General features: G+C 50.1%; 1 long non-coding RNA gene across 1 annotated transcript in view; it reads left to right on the top strand.

Annotated features, from left to right (window-relative positions):
• The first annotated feature begins 20,547 nt into the window (after positions 1-20,547).
• The window catches only part of LOC104871577, a 3,728-nt gene continuing 1,643 nt past the window's right edge, over positions 20,548-22,632 (top strand). Inside the window, exons 1-2 of the long non-coding RNA XR_782909.2 lie at positions 20,548-20,660; positions 20,921-21,052. This is a non-coding gene — a long non-coding RNA (uncharacterized LOC104871577). The remainder of the gene's footprint in view (positions 20,661-20,920; positions 21,053-22,632) is intronic.

Raw genomic sequence — 22,632 nt, 5'->3', positions numbered from 1 at the left:
GTAAACCCTGGCAGATCAGGCCAGAGTTAAGGGCTTAGAGGTGACTGAAACCCTGGGCCAAAGGATGCAACACAGCAGCAGTGCTCTGCCTCTCCTCACCAGAGTTTTGGAGCCGACTTAGGCTCCCGGGTAAGGGGCAGTCAGGACTGCAGAAGCCAACTGGTCCCTACAATGTCCCCTTTCACTTGAGGAAGTCCTCACACTCACCAGCTCCTGTCATAGCCCAAATGCCTGGGGCTCTGGGGGAGTCCCCAGAACATGTCCCCAGGTCCTGCCCTCCTGCCTATAGATGCTGGCTGAGTTCTCACTGTGTTGGCTGCTGGGGACTGTCGGACCCAGAGAGGCAGGCTGTGGTTTCCTGGGGCTGGGGGTCTGCCGTGCTGTCCAGCTCTGTGTCCTGGAATGCCACTTCCTCCCTGGGAGCAGTGCCTGTCCTGCCTGTGAACTGAGGGAAGGATGAGAGATGGGACCCCATCACCAGGCCTTCCCCCCAGCCTGGGCTGGGCTCCACCTTGAGGGTACCAGTCCCTGACATGGGCTAGTCCCACCTCGGCGCTCAGAAGCTAAATGTCCACAGTGCTCCGCTGCTGCTTTGAGCCCTACCTTGCCTTCTTGAAGCAGAGTTGTGTCCCCATTTCTCCATTCCGGGATGTTTCTTCCAGAGCCCCCCACTGCCACAGACCTCAGGGTTTGGAGGCACCCTCCTTGCCTTGCCTGTAGTTTTTCATGTCACCCTAGCTTTTTGTGTCACCTCACACGCAGCTGGTCTAGTGCCAGCTCAAGCCACACTCCTGAGCACAAGCCACCTTATTTCTTGCTGGCCACAGAACCCACATGCATGGTCCCCCTGGTTCCTCAGCCATGGATCTCCTGTGATCCCCCACCCTGCCTTGGCCAAGCACCCAGGGTCACCTCAGATGACCATACCAACTGTAGCATCCCGTTTCTGTCCGGTGTACCTCACTGTCTGACCACTTCCTCTGTTCCCATGTCCTAATTCAGCTCTTTGACCCCTAAATCCCGTGGACACTCTGTCCCTTCCACTAATGTGCACCCTCAGCATAATCATTCCCTGCTGTCTACTCTCTTGCACCTTTGTGTGTTTCTTTCTTTCTTTCTTAGTACTGGGGTTGAACTCAGGTCCTTATGCTTGCAAGGCAGGTGGCAGAGCCACTGAGCTAAATTCCCGGTCCTGTGCTATGTATTGAACCCAGGGCTTTTGCTCTAAGCTATATCCCTCAGTCCTTTTTAAATTTTGAGACAAGCTCTTGCTAAGTTGCCACATTGCCCAGGCTGGGCTTGAACCTGGCATCTTTTGGCTTCAGGCTCCAAGAATGCTAGGGTTATAGGCGTGTCCATCCTACCTGGCTATGACTTTGTGTGCTGTGCTGAGGATGGAACCCAGGGTCTCCCATCTACTAGGCAAGTGCTCTATCGTCCATCTGTTCAGGCCCTGAGCCTGGGAATCATCCAGAACCCTGTTTTTCTCACACCCACCATCAATCAGAAGGTGAATCCCACTGGTTGGCTCTGAATTTTAACCCTGGACGACTTCCCTCCACTACCTCTGTGATCCAAACTGCAGGTGCCAAGTGGCCTGCTTTGCACCTTGTACCCCAAACCCTCTTCTCCTCACAATGACCTCCAAACAGGGACTCAAGATCCCAAGTTCCAAGCACAATCTGTGAACACAGGAAAAAACGGGCAAAATAACAAAGATTGAGGGTTCCCTGAGTCTTTGTTTAACTCTACTGTCTGCTCTGCTAGCTCTAATTACACACAGCTTCCTGATATCCAGGAGCAAAAAGTTGCTACTCATCAGTAAAAGTCACAAAGCTTAGCTGGGCAAGGTGGCACGTGCCTGTAATTCTAGCACTTAAACGGCCGAGGCAGGAGGATCTCTCATATATAGTGGGTTCAAAGCCAGCCTGCACTATAAAGTGATACCCTATCTCAAAACAACCAATAAATACATAAATAAATAAACCAACCCTTCGAAAACAAACAAGGTCTGATCTGTCCCCTGCTATTAAATACAACAGCTTCTCTCTTCCCTCCATACTTATTTCTACCTATCTATCATTGTAATGTTTACCTTCTCTTCTTCCCTATTAGCATGCAAAAGGACAGGGATTTTTTTTCTCCCCTCACCTTTTTTTTTTGGTGTTTTGAGACAGGGTCTCCTGAGTAGTTCGGGCTGGTCTGAAACTTGCAGCAATCCTTCTGCCTCAGCCTCCTGAATATACCTCTGGCAAAGGGTAGGGATTTTTAATCTGTCTTGTTCACTAATAACTCTTAAGGATCTGCCACCTCCTAAAGACTCCAATAAATCCAAGGTGCAGATGTGGGTGAAGAAGTAGATCAAGGATTTCATAGAAGCCATAACATTATCTTCAGTTTGCATAAGCCTTTGCTGTTGACCAACCACTGTTATACACAGGAGCCTTTTAATCTTTTTTTTTTCTTTCTTTTTTTTCTGGTACTGGGGATTGAACTCTGGAACTTGTGCTTTCAAGGTAGGCAGTGGCACCACTGAGCTAAATCTCTGGCCCAGGAGCCTTTTAATCTTAATCTTTTTAATCTTAACAGATATGGGCACAGGTAGGACCCCTGTGCTAAAGATAAGAAAAAACGAGGCCCTAAGAAGCCACACGACTGGCCAAAATCACTGTGTGATTACAGGATGAGGCTGAGGCTGCAAATCAGATCTCTTGACCACAAAGTCCCTAGGTTTTCTCCTTCCCCCAAACTGCCTCTTTGGGATCCCCTTGAGGAAGTCAAGCCTGCTGGGATGAGTGACAGAAAAATGCTCATGGGTTGCCATGGTAACATGCCTCCTCCTTCCCTACCTGGCCACCTCAGGCTGTGTCCTTCAGGAGCACGTAGTCCCCAGGACACCTACCTCACCCTGCCTTCTGGTGCCAATTCTTTTTTTTTGCGGGGGTGGAACCAGGGATTCAACTCAGGACCTTGCGCTTGCCAGGCAGACACAGCACCACTGAGCTAAATCTCGGGTCCTCAAGTGCCAATTCTTAGCCATGGGTCTGACACACCCAGAGGGCTCACTGTGAGGAAGGGCAGGATGGATGATGTGATGGCAATGGGCTTTGTTTGTATGGAACAGAATGTAGATTTCTTGGCAAATATGGAAAAAGCATGTGGGGTTGTGAAGGTGTAATTGTTTAGCTCTAAAACATCCCCCCAAAGCCTCATCATGCACTCATAGCCCTGTTTGTTTGGTTTTTTTTTTTTTTTTTGGTACCAGGATCAAACTTGGGACCTTGTGCTTCTGAGGCAGGCAGTGGAACCACTGAGCTAAATCCCTGGCTTTTGGAAGGTGACTAGACGATGGGGGCTCCTAGGGACCTGCTGTCAGGAGATGGGAAAAGGCAGAGCACTGGGGTGTGGCCTGGCAGGGTTCATTTCCCTCCTTGGCTCCTCCCATCTCTTGCTCCACTTCCTGTCTGCCAGGAGGTGAGCAGCTTTCCTTTGCCATCCCCCTGTGCCGTCTAGGGACTGACCATCCAAGGACTGAAATTACTGAAACATGAATCCAAATAAACCTCTTCTCCTTTAAGCTTTGAGTGTTGGGCACACACTCTGCCTGCCAGGGGAAATGTGACCGTTCACACAAAAGGCCCCTCCTCTGCCCAAACTTTGGACCCAGTAATTGTGGTGAAGACAACACAGATGGAGGGCTTTGTACTGGGGTGATTCTGGAGTGACTCAGAGGATGGGTAGGGTATAGAAGATGCCCCCAAGGGCCAGAGGAGAGGCAGTGGTGGGAAGGGCGGGAGAGATGCCAGCGGGGCCTGGTGGGCAGAAGTAGTAACAGCCACTTGTGCACCACACATTGTGTGCTCCAGCCTTTAACACGTGGCTCAGTTAAAGCTCACACCCCCCACCTATAAGTGCAATTGCTAACACATTTACAAATGGGAGAACTGAAACCCAGAGCAGTGATATGCCCTGGCCAAGGCTGCACAGCGAGTAGCAGAAAGTGCTTGTCTCCTGTCTATTCCAGCTGTGTGCTGTAGCTGACCTGGTGGGACGAAGCAAGAATGTACCACATACTCCTGCTAGATAGATTAAAACAAAACAAAACAAAACAACAACAACAACAAAAACCAAGGTGGGTACTAAGGTTTCAAAACCAGGCTGAGGCTGTAATTACAACTTCAAACCCCAGATGCAGCGGAAGTGAGGGGTATGAGAGATGCAGGGTGCCCCTGTGTCCCTGCAGGCCCTCCCTCTGACTCCAAAGTCCTTTGTCAGGCTCCCAGATGTGCCATGCCAATCCCCGAAACCCTGAGTGGCTCCCCAGGCTCAGTTACGGTCACTGTGGCCTGTGAGGACCCAGCTCCCTCAGCCCAAAGTGCCACAGGCAAGGTTTGCTGATTCTACCTCTAAATGATCTCAAGCCTTTTCAAGTCTCTGTCTCTCCCACCTCATCCTAGACCACCACCTCTCTCCTGGACTTTCCTCATCACCTTGTCACTCGCCACCCTCTTTTTCCTTCCGTGGCCAGAGTGATCTTTACAGAAATGTCGCTAGGACTGAGTGAGACACAGCCTTGCTTAAGACTGACAATGATTTAAGACTTCCACTGACTGTACTGCCAGAATCGAGATTCCTCCTCAGAATCCTACAGATGGCTTCAGCACCGCCAAGTCCTCTCGGGTCCTCAAACTCCTTGGGTTCCTGCCACCCTGACCCTTTGCACATGTTCCCTTGACCTGGCATGAGGAGCTCTTTGGGGGTGGAGGTCAGATTCCTGAAGACAGAACTTGGCTCCTCAATCTAGAGGAGCTGATGTCAGTTCCTGCCTTGGGAGGTGCCCTAGGGTGGCAGTGGCTTTGACACAAGGAAGGGGAGAGCAGCACATCCCAGAGCCCAGCAATAGCATGGGGTGGCTGTGGTGAAGGGCTCTTACGATGAAACTTCTGCCTAGCCCAGAGCCTGGTGGGGCTTCCTGGGGTGCAGAGAGGTAGGTGGTCATCCACCAAGTGGGCTTTAGTGGGATTACTCTTCCCTCTGAAGAGTGACAGGCATGAAGGGTGGCATCCGTGGAGCTCTAGGCGTGGGAGCATGGGTGTCAGGGCGGAGCAGCAGCTGCTAAGCTGGGCTAGGGGCTCCATCCATCCCACCCACATTTGCATCACATACCCTCCCAAATCTCCAAAGATGCACAGCCATCCGCACAGAGCTTAGCCTATGAGATAGCCCAGTCCTGAAGAACTGAATGTGGTTCTCCTAGCACCCCAGGAAGTGAAAGGCATGATCATTACTATATCCATTTTTTTGTTTGTTTGTTTCGAGACAGGATCTCACTATGTAGTTGAGACTGACCTGGAACTCACTATGTAGCCCAGGCTGGTCTCAGACTCACAGGGATCCTCCTGCCTCAGCCTCCCGAGTGCTGGTATTACAGGGGTGTGCCACCATGCCCAGCACTATATCTATTTTAAAGACAGGAACAAGGTTCACAGAGTTCTCTAAGGATTGACCTAGATCCAGACAGCAAATTACTATCAATAGTGGGGTTAACACCCCTCCCACCCCCACCTCATTTCCTGATGATAACATTAAAGGTCTTTTCAGGTCCCTCTCTGACTGCTTGCCCAAGCTGTCCGAGAACACTTAAATCCTTCACATCTCTGCTTGGGTTTAAGAGAGACAAGCTGAGAGGGGGAGAATTCAACATCAGCCCCAGACCCTTTCATTTCGTACCATGTCACCACGCTTCTTGGGAGGGGACCCTGATCTCCTCTGTGGGGAGGGGCCTCCAGTTTTTGACCACACTCTGTAGTTTATATTTTTGTCATTGACAAGAAGCCACATAAAGTAGCAGCAACTGTTTGTGTACAGTTTCTGAAGCTGGGACCACTGATGTCTGGGGTCCTTGAGGTCTCAGTGAGGAATGCTGGTTTGGTTTCTGGGCCAAGGGATTAAGAGGTGACAGGTGAGGAGGATGGAGGGGGGTAATACAAAGTGGGTAGGGCAGAGTGGTTTTGTTTTGCCCACTGTCTTTTTTTGGGGGGATACTGGGGATTGAACTTGGGTCCTTGTGCTTTTGAGGCAGTGGGCGGAACCACTGAGCTAAATCCCCAACCTGTCTTTGTTTTGTTTTATTTTGTTTTTGTTTCTTTTTCCATTATGTAATTCAGTTTAGCCTTGAGCTCACTATGTAGCCCAGGCTGGTTTTGAATTCCCAGTGATCCTGCTGCCTCAGCCTCCTGAGTGCTAGGATTACAGGCATGCACTCCCACGCCCAGCCCACCCTGTATTTTAAACACTTTAATTAGGTAGCAACCTTAAAATTTGGGAGATTCCATGTAAAAAGCCAGATTTGTAGATTTCTTTTCTTTTCTTTTCTTTTTTTTTTTTTTTTTTTTGGTACTGGGGATTGAATCCAAGGCTTCTGCACTGAGCTACATCTCTAGCTCCCCTCCCCCTTTAATTTTTTATTTTGAGTCAGGATCTCAGTAAGTGACTAGGTTGCCCGGGCTTGAATTTGTGATCCTCTTTACTCAGCCTCCCAGCTCTCCAGATTCTCTTTAAAAATTAGAAATCCTGCCATGGAAGCATACCAGTACATTGAAAACAACCACATGGGGCTGAGAAAGGACTGTCCCTTTTCATTTTTTGTTTTGTTTTTTTCCGTATAGGAGAGGCAGGCCCAGTGCCACTGAGCTAAATCCCTGGCCCAGGAGCTGTTCTGTTTCACGGGACACATTCCCCATCTACTACATTCGCTCCCTGTTCCCATTTTAAGGATGGGGAATCCAAATGCCCCTAAGGCCCCAGAAAAGAGAGTCATGGGCTCTGTGTAGAAGAATAGCCCTTACCTTGAGCCTCTGCACTGAGGATAATAGAGGAAGGGCCGGGCTGGGCCCTGTACAAAGGGAAACTGTCTCATCCTCAGGAGGGTGGTAGGGCTTGGGTACAGCATGCCTCTGAGGGCCACATGTGGTAGAGACACCCCCAATGGGACTCTTCTACCACTGGGGAAGTCACTCAACTTCTCTGTGCCTCAGTTTTCTGATGGCGATTATAAGTGTATGAGTGTTGTAAGGATAAACTAAACCACGAATTTTGGTACTGGGGATCGAACTCAGGTTCTTGTGCTTTCAAGGCAGGCAGTGGAACCACTGCACTAAATCCCCAGCCCAACCACAAACAATTCTTAAAACATCTTGGTGCTGGGCATGGTGGCACATGCCTGTAATCCCAGCACTCCAGAGGCTGTGGCAGGAGGATTGCTGTGAGTTCAAGGCCAGCTTCAGTTGCATAGTGAGTTCAAGTCCAGCCTGAACAGCATAGTAAGACCCTGTCTCAAAAAACAAAACAAAAGCCATCTTGGAAAGTGTCAGGTTCGTCAGTGAACCCAAGCTGACACCAGCTACTACTATTACTCCTACCAGCTCGATTGGCCCTTGTACTCCTGAAGGGGCTGACTATGCGGTGCTGTCTAGAGGTCAAGGTGCTGCAGATCAGAAGGGGCTGGAGGGACTGCGGGGTGGGTGGGTACATTTCAAATATCTCAGATAGCTGGGCATGGTGGCACACACCTATAACCCCAGCACTCTGGCAGGCTGAGGCAGGAAGATCACAAGTTTGAGCCCAGCGCAGGCAATTTAGACACTCAGCGAGGGCCTGTCTCAAAAGTGGGGTGTGAGTGGGAGCCTGCAGACCTAATACTAGAGCTCAGCTTCTCCTCTGCATAGAACCTGCCACCATGCCTATGGGTATCTCCTCCAAGCTCTCTGCTGGGGTGCCAGCTGTTGAGGCAGCTGCTGAAACTGATCAAAAAGCTTCAGAGTCCACCCAGAGCCACCCCTGGGGGGCTACAGGGCTCTCTCCTGGCTCATCGTTGCTGTTGTTCCAATTAAAAACTTTACTCAGTGGCACCGCGCCTACCTGGCAAGTGTAACATCTTGAGTTTGATTTCCGTTACCAAAAAACAAAAACATCCTTATTTGGAGGCTGAGGGTATAGCTGGCTGAGGTAAAGCACTCGCCTAGCATGCAAGAGGTCCCGGGTTCAGTCCCCAGGGACACTGAAAACCTCCACTTTATCAAGGGCAGGCCTCCAGGACAGGCTGGCCGAGAAGATGAGCCACATCTTCTCTCACTGAGGCAATGCCACTTCGGCACAGGGCCATCCGCTTAGTGGTAGAAAGGGTCTACTCTGAGACTCCAATGGCCTAGGCCAAGGTCAGATGAAGAAGGAGTTGCCATAGCAACACCTGAAAATGGTGTGAGCCCAACAGGAAGACCTAGGACTTGGGTCAGGAGGGCTTTGAGCCCTGCAGGACTCAGCATACTAGGGAGGCCACTGCAGGTTGCTGGGTAGAGAGAAAGGCCCACAACCTTTAGATCAATCTCAGGCTCATCTTAATGGAAAAATGGAAAAGTGGGGGTTCAAGGGGGAACAGAGGCCAAAAAAGCAAAAGTGTAGCACATTTCCATTGCCTTTAAGAATGCTACCAAGAGGGCTGGGGTGTAGCTCAGCAGTGCCATGCTGCCTGGCAAGTACAATGTCCTGAGTTCAATTCCCAGTACCGAAAAAAAAATTAGAAAAAATAAATAAGCTTCCCATAAATATTTCAATTGTTCGCATGTACCACAAGACATGAGAGAGTAAACATTCCAAATGAAGAGAGTGGTGCAAGAAAGTGTCCCCAAGAAAGTGATACTTGAATGCAGTTAGCCAGGGGAGGGAGCAAGGAAGGGTGTCAGAGGCAGAAGGAACAGCCAGGTGAAGGCCCTGAGCAACAGCAGAAGGCAAAACTCACAAAGAAAGGGAGGACTGATAGGGTCAGGCTTTTTTGTAGGAAGTCCATGCTATCCACCTTCGTGGGTTGGGTGGGGTGGAGGCTCACCCACTCGGGTGGCTTTCTCAGTGGTCAGGGCAGAAGACAACATGGAATGGTGGTGTTCCTAGGAAATAAATCCATAAAAGCACATGATGAGGCAGGAGGATTGTCGAGAGTTCAAGGCCATCCTGGGCTGCATAGTGAGACAGCCTCTCGAGTGCTGGGATTACAGGTGTGCACCACCATGCCCAGCAAGATGCATATTTAACACGGAGAGTATTTCCTGGAGCTAACGACTCATTCCTCCTCTAGTGACTCTAATCTCTTTGGATTAAGTCAGGCTCATCCCACTTATGTGGCTGAACAGCAGCGTGCCAATCTTTGCCTGAGTCCTAAGAAACTGCTGGGACTTGGTTGAGGACACTGCTTAACTCTACCACACTGTATCCCCTTGATGTCATCTGACATGAATTGGGGCAACAGAAGCAGTGATTGAGCAGGTGGTTTGATTTTTATCTTAAGGATGGGGTGAACCATGGTGCAGGGATCTCAGGATGGCAGGCATTGCATTTTAATCACAAGCCTTACCTGTGGCCACTGCCCATGTCCCTGTCCTGATTTCCTCTCTCTGTGTGTCCTCCCAACTGTCAGGACCAAGGTGGAGACATTGCCCATCTTCCGGTCTTGTCTTCTCCCACTTCTGTCCTCTCCCCACCCTGTACACTACCTCCCTCCCTCATCTGGAAAAATGGCTCATGTGGGAATCAAACCAAGTTTATAAATTCCAGTAAAGGTGTGTTTGGGGGACCCACCCACGAAGTACATTCTCATATTCCCCAGAAGTAAGCATAAGTCATAAAGACAGATTCTCAGCTCTGGGAGCAAACAGAACATGTGATCCCAAACGGTGGCTCGGCAGATGCCAACAGCCTCTCGTCGGGTCACTTAGGAGGGACTGAGGGTTCCCCTATGTCTCACCATCAAGGGAGACTGGGGAACAACAGCCATGATCCCCCCAAGACATCCCTTAGTCAAATGCCCAGCAGAGGCAGGCAGTGGCCTCAGAGGGCTCCGATTCCAGCCAAGGACACCTCTAGGTGACACCTCTGCTCGTTATGCCTGCTACTCAGCTCTCAGTGACAACAAATACACACTTGCAATCACACCAGAGGCCTCCAGCTGCTGCAGGCCACTGTCTAGATGCTGGGACAGGCTGGCAGCATCCAAATAGCTTGGCATGTGCCTGGCCAATAGCAGCCTCCAACTAGTGAAGGCTGACTTCATGTTAACACAGAGTTCCAATATCAAATACCACAATTCCTCCCTCCAGGCCCTGACCCCTCATCATGCCAGCACTCAGGGGGCTGAGGCTCCTGACTCCCCAAGAATCACCTCAAGACCTGGGGCCACTCTGGGATCAGCTGTCATGGGACACACCCGCTACGGCTTGGAATCTTCTCAGCACCTTCTTGACATCACTTCCTTCATGGAAGGGGCCACAGCAGCCCACTCACCCACCTGCTGTGCTGGGGGTCCCTGCAGACCTAGCTCAGTGCACCTCCAACAGGCCGCCCCTTTTCTGGAATCACCACCCAGGAGTCTCCACAGCCTCCACCTCCAGGTACCCCAGAACTTTCAAGGCCAAGTCTGCACCCTCCAGTCCAGAAAGAATGTGCTGAATGTGATTGCCACGCCTTTACTTTAGGAATCTTAAATTTAAAAACCAGGCGCCCTACACTGAGAAATAGTCCACACTTCAACTAAGGTGCTGGTAAGGTTGTGGGGAAGGGGTGGAACCTTAGTTTGGGGCCTTGACTTTTCTGTGGGAAGCAGCCTGGGGTTTCCAGTGTGGAGTCGGACCTGCCCAAATTGTGTTTGTTTCTCTGTCAATCCTGTGTGGCTCAAGTCTTTCAAGCCAGGCTGGACTTCCCCACAGCCAGAGCTCTGCAAACACATTGCCCTGGAACTCCAATGTCCCCTCCTTAGATTGGAGCTGGAGGGGTCTGGCACTTCCTGCCAGGCTGCCTGAGTCTACTTTCTCCACTCCACTCTTACTAGGGTAGGAGCTCTTACTAGGTAGGGCTCTCAGCACCCAGTCCACTGGCAGGTGAGACTTCTTAGCTCTTTCATCCCAAGCCCTGGTGGATCCTTCTGAACCAGAGGGACTGACATGGCACCTGCCTCTCACTCTTCCGGGAGGAGGCTCAGGAGGGTCCGACTTGTGTGCAATGGCCTGAGGGAGTGTCTGAGCTTCAGGCTGCCTGATGGCCAGGCAGAGCCACCACCAGCTCTCTTGTCACAAGCGGGCCCTGCAGGGCCCAGACAGCTTTAGAGGTCCACACAGTGCATCATACAGCATCTCTAGGACTGGGTTCCCAAGCTGTGCCAGGGGACCTGCAGATTCCTTCCAGCTAGCAGAGAGCATGTGCAAGGTGTGTATACATACATGAGTACGCCTGTACCAGAGTGAGAGGAGAGGTGTGGTTTCTGGGTCCCAGGCCATTTTCACAAAAGCCACAGGCTTGGCTTCAGATTATCTGGTTGCTGGCTTCCTGAAGCAGGACACAGGCCCATCAGGAGGTGGGGACACTTGTCAGACAGCTCAGCATGGAGGGAGTGGCACAGACAGATGTTAAGAGGGGTCGGAGAGAGGCACCCAGTGGCAGGAAGGGTGAAAGGCACCACACTGGCAGAGGGCCCCAGTGAGAGGGAGATGTGCAGAGTAGCCACATGGCTGTGGCAGGGGCTGCAGTGCAGCACCTGCTCCCAGGCTAGTGGGGGAAGAAGCACCTACCTGTACCACAGTGGGTGGGTGCTGAAGGCCTGGAGTCATAGATGGCAGGATTCTGCAAGTGGAGAGTCATCCAGTGACCCCTTGGTGCCTGGACCCAGCGCCCGCCACGCCTGCAGCACCAAGGGCCATGCTGAGGACAATCTGAAAGGAGAGGGCAGTGGGAGGGGTGGGCTGGGCTGTGAGCTCCCAGGAGGTTGGCAAGGAAGGTGGAGGTAGAGGACAGGGCTAGCCTGAGGCTGGGGTAGCCATGAAAGGGCACGGATTGGGCACAGTGTGGCCCAAGAGGACAGAGAACTAGAAAGACAGGAGCTGGGACTCAGGCAGAGCCCAAGCCTTGATGGGAAGGCAGTTCGGGGCGACTGGGACCAGTGGAGGGACAGAGCTGGGCTTCGGGGGGAAGGTGGCCTTGTGGCCATGCAGCAGCGGGCAGCAGCAGGACCCCGACCCTCTGTGTGCACAGCCTCCTGGTTTGCCCAGGTGCCCTCCCCTAGCCTGCTTCCCTGTCTGGAAGATCAGAACCACTTTGACTGGGTCAGACTCAACTTCAGGGCTGAGGAAGTGGGACTAGGGTGAGGGATGGGTGGGTTGCAGAGTGGCTCATGGCCACAGGTGGCAGCCAGGCACACATGGTGTTGGCCAGGGCTCCACACTGAGAAGGGGCTGTGTCGGGTTGGCGAGGGGCAGGGAAGCCACCAGAGGAGGGAGGTGCAGATGGCCATGGATGGGGAAGCTGCCTTCGGGCAGGTGGGGGCAACACAGATGGGAGGAGTGCCAGGGAGAATCAAGCCAAGTACAGCCTGGGAAGGTGCCAGGTAGGGAGGGGGAGGAGGGGAAGTGCCAGGTAGGGAGGATGGAGGGGATGCCAGATGGGGGCTGAGAGGGAAAGGATGCCAGGAGGAGTGGGTTGGGGAAGTGCTCAGCGTGAGGGTGGTGCCAGACGGAGGGGGCAAGGAAAGGTGCCAGACAAGGGGAAGGAGGGAAGCAGGTAGGGGAAAGAGGGGAGGTGTCAGGAGGGGAGGAGGAGGAGGAGGTGTCAGAGAGGGGTCTGCCTGGAGTTTGCCTGTCAGGGAAGAGGTACAAGAAGGGGGTAGGAAAGAGAGGTACCAGGATGGGGGATGCCAGGCAGAAGGAGGAGCAGGGATGCCAGGCAGGGGAGGAGGGACACAAGGCAGGGGAGGAGGGACGCGGGGAGGAGGGACACAAGGCAGGGGAGGAGGGACGCCAGGCAGAGGAGGAGGGACGCCAGGCAGGGGAGGAGGGACGCCAGGCAGGAGGAGGAGCAGGGATGCCAGGCAGGGGAGGACGATGCCAGGCAGAAGGAGGAGCAGATATGCCAGGCAGGGGAGGACAGATGCCAGGCTGGAGGAGCAGGGATGCCAGGCAGAGGAGGAGGAGGAGGGATGCCAAGCAGAGAGGAGGAGCAGGGATGCCAGGCAGGGGAGGAGGACAGATGCCAGGCAGAGAGGAGGAGGAGGAATGCCAGGCAGGAGAGGATGAATGCCAGGAAGGAGGAAGAGGACGGATGCCAGGCAGGGCAGGAGCGGAGAATGCCCACGGAGGCGCGGGCGGGTCACTCACCTGCTCCCCCGGGACCCCGGCTGGCCGGAGCGCGGTCGCCGCTCTGCTCTGCTCCTCTGCCCCGCGCCTGCGCGCAAGGAGCTCAAGCGGGGGAGGCGCAGGGAGCGTCTGCAAAGAGCGAGGAGCTTAATAAAGAGTTAGGGATCAGAGCAGGAAGCGTCGCCCCATTGGAGTGTCTATGTAATCACCAGCTTGGAGCCCTGGGCTGGCCCTTGCCAGACCCGACCACATGGCTATCTTCTGTTCAGGCGCAGATATGAACAGGTTTGTGCGTGCACCTGCACACCTGCAGCTCAGGAAGCAATCTGAGTCTCCCTCCATGTGGCCCATGCGTCACCTACACTAGGACCCCATGCTCACACAAGTGCGCGAACACAGATTCACAAAGCATCCGTGTGCAGCAGACATCATCTGCATTGGGACCTCACCGAGCACGAGTGCACACACACACACACACACATACACATATGCACACACGCCATTAATCATGGTCTCCAGCCCAGCCCTTCTGTCTCTTCAAGAACTTCCTAGACCCACAAAAGCCCTTGCCCAGATTCCAGCCCTGTCACTCTGCCCAGAGCTGTCGGACCCCAGTGAGCTCGCTGACTGGCACACACTGGGCCTTGGCTCCTACCTGCCAGACACATGAGCCCAGAGAGCTGGCAAGGCTGGTGCGTGCGTGGGGGCCCAAGCCTGCCAGGTGTTTGGGGCTGGTGGTCCTCTGCAGGAGCAGAATAAACGATAGAGAGCTGAGACAGAAGATGTCAAAGATCTACCTGTCCTGCCCTCAGGTTGGCCTCTAGGCCAGCCAGTGTGCATTTGGGCTTCAGGCTTGCTGTCCCTGTGAGAGGTGAACCGCCTAGGCACCATGGGACTCTGCCACCTCTTTTTCTCCCCTTCCCTTCCCTTTCCTCCGCCCCCTCACCTCTTTTCTGTCTATGGCATTGGGGATGGTACCCAGGGGTATTTACCACTGAGTTATATCCCCAGTCTATTTATTTATTTACAGACAAGAGTCTTGCCAAGTTGCCCAGGTGGAACTAGAAGCTGCAACCCTCCTGCTTCAGCCTCCCCCAGTGCTGGGATTATAAGCCATGAGGCAGGGTGCCTGACTGCTGCTGTTTCTCCCCCTCCTTCTCCTCCTCCTCCTCCCCCTCCCCTTTCTTCTTCTATAGTTATATTTTATTATTTTAATTTTTAATCATGACAAAGTACATGTGATATAAACTGCATTGTCTTAACCATTTTAAGGTCCCGGTCAATGTTGTAAAGTGCATTCACTTTGTGGTGTGACCAATCTCTACACTCTTCCACTGTCCAAAAACACACCCCTATGCTCATTAAACAGGAACACCCCCCCAAAAAAAGAACTCTCCACACCCCTGGCAGCACTGTTCTGTTCTCTATGAATCTGACTGCAATACCCACTTTGCCCATCTCTTCTCTTCCACCAGCAGCTGCACAGAGCCCTCCAGGGGATTAGGTCACCAACTCTGAAAGTGAGGCAGTGCTGTGCAAGCCCCTGTCTTGAGATGGGGGTTGGCAGAGGAGCCCCCAGGGACAGCAGGCAGGCAGGACACAATGGGGGCAGATGGGCATCCACCTCCACTAACCCTGTGCTCATGACCTGTGGCCTCCCCTTTCCTCCTCCTATGGCTGCTTCTGGGGAAGCCCCCCAGGAGACTTAGCCAAGGATAAAGTGATCCACAGTAAAGCTGGGACTGGGCATTGGGCGAGTACCTGTGATCCCGGGAGCACTCGGGAGGCTGAGGCAGGAGGATTGCCATGAGTTAGTTCCACGCCAGACTGGGCTACATAGTGAAAACTTGTCTCAAAAAACAAAACAAGACAAAAGAAACAAACAATAAAATTGAGATGCTGCCTATACATAAAAGGATAAAAGTATAGAGTCAAGAATAAAAGTAAGATGAGCATACAGCAGTGTGTGAAACATACTAGCTTGTGAACATGTGCATGGCCACACATAAATTGTGTGTGAATAAGCAAGTGTGTGTATGTATGTATGTGTGTATATGTGCAATACACCCCTCCAGAAAGATACAAGGAGAACCAGCCATGGACCACTGGTCTCTTATGTCTCCTAGTTTGCCTTTTTCAGAAGGCTGCATAGTTGGAATCTCAGTAGGTAGACTCACAGATTGGCTTCCTTTAGTTAACAATGACTGTAAGCTTCTGCCATGTGTTTTGTGGCTTGGTAGCTCCTTTCCTGAGTAAGCCTTGAATAAGATTCCTTTGTGAGGATTTGCCAGAGTAATAATCATTGTTATGACTTGTGTCTAGATGTCCCTGCAAAGCCTCTTACGGTCATAGGTGGGGCTTTCTCAGAGGTGGTTGGAACCAGAGTGTGTGATGCTGGATTCATTCATGGTACAATGCTAGGATCAAGGGCACTAGGATTGAGGATGTGAGTGCTACCTGCCCTAAGTGGCCTGGATAAGATATAAGGGGTAGAAAGAGCTGTGGTCATCCATTGCTTGCTTTGCTACCTTCTGCCCACCATGAACTGTTTCTCCTCTGTGATGCCACCCTATGAAGCCAGCCGACTATGGACTGAAACCTCTATAAACTGTAGCCAAACAAACCCTTCCCGCTTTAACTTTGGGTATCTAGTATTTTGTCTCAGCAATGAGAAAAGTAACTAAGATAATTATCTCCTTTAAAAAAACATTTCTTTGCTTAGGTTTCTGTGTAATTATCATCAAGTCGACTCCAATCTTGGCTGAGAGTTGAAAGCGCTTCTCCAAGCCTGCAGATTCAGCAGACTCTCCTGGGGCCTGCTCTTCTGTGCCCATCTGGCCCAGCTACCACAGCTGTCAGCCCAGTCTTGGGAATTCCTTTCACCTCTTTTATTTATTCAATAAACGAGGGTTGAGGATTTAACATATGCCCAGCATTGCTTTAGCCACTGGAATATAACAGTGAACAAAAAAATCCAAAAAATGTCTCCCTATTTAGAACTTATCAGAGACAGACAATGAGAAAAAAAAGTGGGACATTCAGTCCATCCTTTTCAATATTAAAAACTCAGTGTCATTTACTGTATTAACAAACAGAAAGAGAAAGGTGACGAGATCATATCAAAACAATGTGGACAACACATTTAACAAAATTCAACATCTATTCATGACTTTAAAACAAAAACAAAAATCTCTCACGAAAACAGAAAGGGAAGGGAAATTCCTCGCCTTGACAAAGGCCATCTGGGCTACTGGTTAAGGGCTGAATGTGTCTCCCCCAAATCTGGAAAGGCAGTGACTTGTTCCCTTGCCTCTCTCAGTGCCTTGCCAGAAGTTCTAGCCAGTGCACAGGGCAAGAAAGGAAATGAAAGGCAGAGAGACCACGAAGAAGAAATAAAAGCATCCCTATGTACAGACACATTGTCTGCATAGAAAATCCCAGGAAGTTTACAAAAGGCATCCTAGGACTCATAAGTAATGTCAGCAAGACCCTGGGATATAAAAGGCAAATTCAACTGCATTTCTAGGTAGTGCAAGACCAAAGACTGAAATTGGAAATATCATTCCATCTACAATTGATCTCAGCAAAACACAAATATCAGGTCAAGTCTGACAAAACACTCATAGGACTTGGGTGCTGAAAACCACACAGCACTGATAAAAGAAGACAAAGCAAACCTTAATAAATGGGGAGATATAGCAAGGTGACAGTTTAGGAGATTTAATAAAAATATCAATTATTACAAAATTGACCTACAGTTTTAGCTCAATTCCTAACAAAATTCTAGCAGGTGTTTTTGTAGAAAAAGAGAATATTGTTTTAAAATCTATATAGAGGTGGGTGTGTTGGTACACAGTGTCATCTCAGCTCTTGGGAGGCTGAGGCAGGAGGATCACCACAAGTTTGAGGCAACCTAGACCACATAATGAGTTCAAGTCCAGTCTGAATTACCTAAGAGAGACCCTGTCTCAAATCCTCCCCTCCAAGAAAAGCAGCAACAACAAAAAATGTATATGGAAAGTCAAGGGAACTGGAATAGAGAGCATGTTTTTGAACTAGAAGAATGAAGTAGGAATCACTTGAGCCCTGCTAAGGCTCATTGTATAGTTCTGCCATAAAGATAGTGTAGTGTTATTGGCCAAAGACTAGACATAGACTAATACAATAGAACAGAGAGGGCTGGGGATTTAGCTCAGTGGTTCTGCCGCCTGCCTCGCAAGTGCAAGGTCCCAAGTTTGATCCTCCGTACCAAAAAAGAAAGAAAGAAAGAAAGAAAGAAAGAGAACAGAGAACCCAGAAATGGACCCACACAAAATGCCTGAATGATTTTTTTAATGTAATTCAGCCTGGCCTTGAATTCACAGTTAGCATATGCTGGCCTCAAACTTATACTGATCTTCCTGCGTCAGCCTCCCAGGTGCTGGGATTAGTGGGGTGCTCCAGTATACCTGGCCCAACTGAATTTTATTGTTGTTGTTTTTTGAGACAGGGTCTCACTACATAGTTGAGACGGACCTAGAACTCACTACATAGCCCAGGTTGGTCTCGAACTCACAGTGATCCTCCTGCCTCAGCCTCCCGAGTGCTGGGATTACAAGCATGCTCCACCATGCCTGGCCCCAGCTGATTTTTGACAAAGGTCTAAAAGCAACTCAATGGACAAAAGTTGGCCTTTCAACAAATGGTGTGCACTTATCTAAAGGCAAAACTTCACCTTTATTTATTTATTTTTTGGTACCAGGGATCAAACTCAGGACCTCGTGCTTGTCAGGCGGGTGCTGTACTGCTAAGCTACATCATCCTCCCTAACTTGTGCACTATATACAAAAATTAACCCAGAATGGGTTCAAAGACTTAAGTGTAAAAGACAAAACATTGGCTGGGAGTAGGGGCACTCGTCTGTTATCCTAACACCTGGGTGGCTGAGGCAATGTTAGCCTAGGCTAGGGGCTGGGGATTTAGTTTAGTGGTTCCACCCCCTGCCTTGCAAGCACAAGGTTGGGAGTTCAATACCCATTACCAACAACGAAAATGTTAACCTGGGCTACATAGTGATACTCTGTCTCAAAAAACAAAACCAGGGCCAGGGATTTAGGGAGTTCGCTCAGTGGCACCACACTTGCCTTGTAAGCACAAGGTCCTGAGTTTGATCCCCCCAGTAACGCAAAAAAAAATTTTAAATAAATAAAATAAAATTAAAAACTATGAAACTCTTATAATATCAGAGAGCATCTTTGAGAGCTAGAGCTAAGTAAAGAATTCTTAGACTTGACACCCAGAGCTTAATCTATAAAAGGAAAAAAATCAATAAATTGGATCTCATTTAAAAAAAAAACAAACCTCTTGCTCTGTGAAAGATTAAAAATAAAAGCTAAAGCATAAGAGAAATTATATAAAAATCACATACCAGAGAAACAGTATGGTATTTAGAATATACAAAACATCTGAAAATTAGAGGGAAAAACCCAAATAACGGTTCTCTTAGTGTAGTTCAGGCTGGCCTTGAACTCATGGCAATCCTCCTGCCTGAGCCTCCCAAATGCTGGGATTATAGGTGGGCATCACCATACCCGGGGTAAACCCAAATAATTCTACTAGTGAGTGAGTAAAAGACAGAGACACTGCAGGAGTTTGGACATGGAGATGGCAGATAAACCATCAAATCAGCAGCCATTCCATGCCACACAGAGCTGAGTGGCTAAATCTGAAATAGTCACAATGTCCAATGCAGGCTAGGATGGGGAGAAACTGAGTCACCCATACGTGGCTGATAGGAATGCAATGGGTGCAGCACTTTGGGAAAGCATTTGGCAGTTTCTTATAAAACTACATATACATTTAACCCAGCAATTTCAATCTTGGGCATTTCTCCCAGAGAGATGAGATTTCATTTTCACCCAAAAATCTACACACAAATGTTCATAGAACTTTATTCATAATAGTCCCAAACTGGAAGTACCCCAAAGCGTTCTTTAATGGACAAAGTGTTAAACGAACTGTTATATATCCATACTGTGGAATATTATTCGGCAACAAAAAGGGAAGAAGCACTGATATACCCAACTTACACAGGGGAATCTCAAATAATTGAAAGTTATTTCAAGTTAATTGTAAGTGTGAAAAAAAGCCAACGGAGGGAAAAGCCAATCTCAAAATGTTACATACTGCAGGATTCCATTTATACACATTCTCGAGATGGTAAAATTATAGAGATAGCATGGCTTGGTGACTGGCAGGAGTTAGGGAGGGGGTGGAGACAGAGGGTGGGCAGAGCTGTGACTGGGCGACAGGAGGAGTCCTTGCTGTGTCCACACTGTGTGCTGGGCTCGTAATGGCTTCAGCTAAGGCCCCATCTGAAGGCTTCAGTCTCTATAAAGTTATATATTCTGGAAAAGGTCTTGACAGGTGTGATTAAGGGTCTAAAGAGGTTTTCTGGGATTATCCAGATGATCTCCAGAGGCCATCACAAATGTCCCTGTGAGAGGGGCAGCTGCCTTGCTAACTTTCCATCCCCAGGAAAGGGATGGGGCTGGAAGTTGAGCTTTACACTCATTTGTCCGTTTATTTACATCTGCGATGTTGGGGATGGAACTCTTGCTCTACCACTGAGCTACATCACTACCCCTTCATGTTTTTCATTTTGACACAGGGTCTTACTAAGTCGCTCAGGCTGCAGAACGGCCCGTTGTGGGGAAGCCCTGTCTGGTCCCAGACGCTGTGGAGGGCAGCAGGGCTTTCCCGGACCACATGTCCACAGCCACTGTGGGGATGAGTGGCCGGCACATCTGTTCCATGGTGTTCGATTCCGATTCCACACCAAAAAGAACGAACCAGAGCGGGTGTGTTTTACAGAGAGATGCTCCTTCTTTTGGCACAAGGACCTCCAGGCCCCCAGCCCAAGATTCTGGGAAGGAGAAGCAAGCATTCCAAGAGGTTATCCTGAAACAATGGGCATAGCCATCCTCTCCTCTGTGTACTTAAACGACCTCTTCCAGTCTTCTCCGTCCCCAACTCTCCAACCCCTCTGCCTCTGGCAATGAAATTAGCATCTCCAGTGTTGCCCGGTCAGGGAGCTGGACCTGCAGATCCTGGCTCTGGGAGAATCACCTGGTGCATTGCCACTGGCTCATCTAACCTGTCCTTATCTACCCTGTCCTCTCGGGTGCCCTCCACACTGTGAGTCTGTCCTCCTATGGGCGCTGTAACTGGGCTCTAGTGGCCACCCCAGACTCATCAAATGCTGCAAGGGATGAATTCACCTAAGACAACGGCTTCTATGCCCCTGAATTCAGTGCCACATGCCTTTTGCCATCCAGAGTTCCTTACTTGGAGATGATGGTGTATGGGTTACCATGACAACAGATAGGGCATTCTGAAACCATTCAGATGGTGGTGCTGGCAGAGGCAGTGAGTGGGGGGAGCACGTCCTATCTGGAAGAGGAATCCGTTCTTAGGAGGGCGAATGGCCAGCTCCCTCCATGACGGAGCATGGTAAGTTTCCACCGTCTGTATCTGGGAGGCACAGTAGCAGGGATTTGGGGTTGGGCTCTGCTTGGAGTTGGCAGTGTTGGAGCTCAGTGCGATGGTGCCACATAGGCCACAGCAAAGGAAGGGGGCACTGGGACAAGGCAAGAAAGCAGCTGGCTGACATCACACACAGCACAGTGTGGCCACTTCCCTCCGCCGGGCCACCGGGCACTTAGATGGCAGCTGAGCACCGGCTCCTCCTCTCTCCATCGCCTCCTGGCCAGCAGGTGCTGTGGCTCCTGTCTTCGTGCCCTCCGCAGCCTCCTGCCCTTGTGGCCTGGACCACAGACGAGAGGCATGTTACGCAACCCCCCATGAAGGGTAGATCGTCTTCTCTTCACCGCCGAAGATGAGAGGTGGGCAAACAGCAAGAGCAGGTGCCGCGACACCAGCCACCAGCATGGGGGATTTCTTTGTGCCTTGAGCTTATTCTCCCAGATGCAATTTTTCTTTCACTAATGTAAAGCAAGCTGCACACGTCCAGCCTGTGATTAGTGGATCAGATACGTTCAGTTCACTATGAGCCACCCTGCTGCCCTGGAGCCTGGAACCCCAAGACCAGGCTCTCCTTCCTGATGGTCTGGAGCTTCCCACCTACTTGGCCTTCCCAGGCTCATTATTTTTTATTGCATTGCTCGTGCTTCCACCTGGTGTCATTTTTCTTCTTTCCAAACCAACTACTTTATTATCTTCCTGAGTGCAGGGACGTTGGTAGAAGTCATGTGTTGGCCCACACCTGTGATCCCAGCACTTGGGAGGCTGAAGCAGAAGGATCGCCAGAATAACAAGCAAATAAATGAACAAATGAAATGGAATAAAACTTTTAGCTGGCACAGTGGTGTCTCTATAGTTGCAGCTACTCAGGAGGGTTGAGGATCACTTGAACCCAGAAGTTCAGAGCCAGCCTGTGTAACATAGTGAGACCGCATCTCTTCCTCCCCAAAAATGTGTTTCCTTTTTTGTTTGTTTTGAGACAGAGTCCCACTATGTAGTTCAGGCTGGCCTTGAACTTGTGGCAATCCTCCTGCCTCAGCCTCCCGAGTGCTGGGATTACAGCTTGTTTTTAATCAATAGGTTTTACTCTCTTTGGCTAGTGTGTGTGGGTAGAGGGAGTACTAGGATGGAACTCAGGCCTTTGTGCTTGTAAGGTAGGCAGCAGAACCACTGAGCCAAATCCCCAGCTCCTCTCTTTGGCTATTTTTAAGGGTTTTTTTTTTTTCCTTGACTTTGTCTTTTAGCTGTTTTGCTATGGTGGAATTGAGTATGTTTTCTTTGTGTTAATCTTCTTTTTTTCTTTTTCATACCGGGGAGTGAACTCAGGTCCTTGTGCTTGCGAGGCAGGCGGTGGAACCACTGAGCTAAATCCCCGGCCCTGTGTTAATCTTCTTTAGAGATCATATAAGCCTTCTTAAATCTGTGACTGGATGACACTCAACATTTTAAAACAGTTTTTTTGAGACAGGGTCTCACTATGTAGTTGAGACTGCCCTGAAACTCACTATGTAGCTCAGGTTGGTCTTGAACTCATAGTGATCCTCCTGCCTCAGCCTCCTGAGTGCTGGGATTACAGGCGTGCGCCACCATGCCCAGCTTTTAAAACACTTGATCATCTTTATCATCATTATCATTGTCTTTCCTCTCTATCAAAAACAGTGGTATTGGGTTGGGGATTTAGCTCAGTGGTGCTGGGCCTGCCTCACAAGTGCAAGGTCCTGAATTCAATACCTCCCCCATCCCCAGCAGGGCAGGAAATAGTGGTGTCCATGGCATACCAGCAATTAATCTGTCATGGATTTTCCTGTATTTTACTTTTTCTGGCTCTACGTCCTTCAATCTGAGTATTTTCTATTGTTCAATTATTAGTCTCTCCTCTGCTGTTTAATTTACTGTGGAATCCATTAGTCTTTTTTTTTTTTTTTTTTTTTTTTTTTTTTTT

The sequence above is a fragment of the Fukomys damarensis genome, unplaced genomic scaffold (genome assembly GCF_012274545.1).
Source record: "Fukomys damarensis isolate Sample0158 unplaced genomic scaffold, DMR_v1.0_HiC HiC_scaffold_16, whole genome shotgun sequence".
NCBI lineage: Eukaryota > Metazoa > Chordata > Mammalia > Rodentia > Bathyergidae > Fukomys > Fukomys damarensis.
Note: the sequence above shows the minus strand (reverse complement) of the source record. Positions and strands in the feature narration are given on the sequence as shown.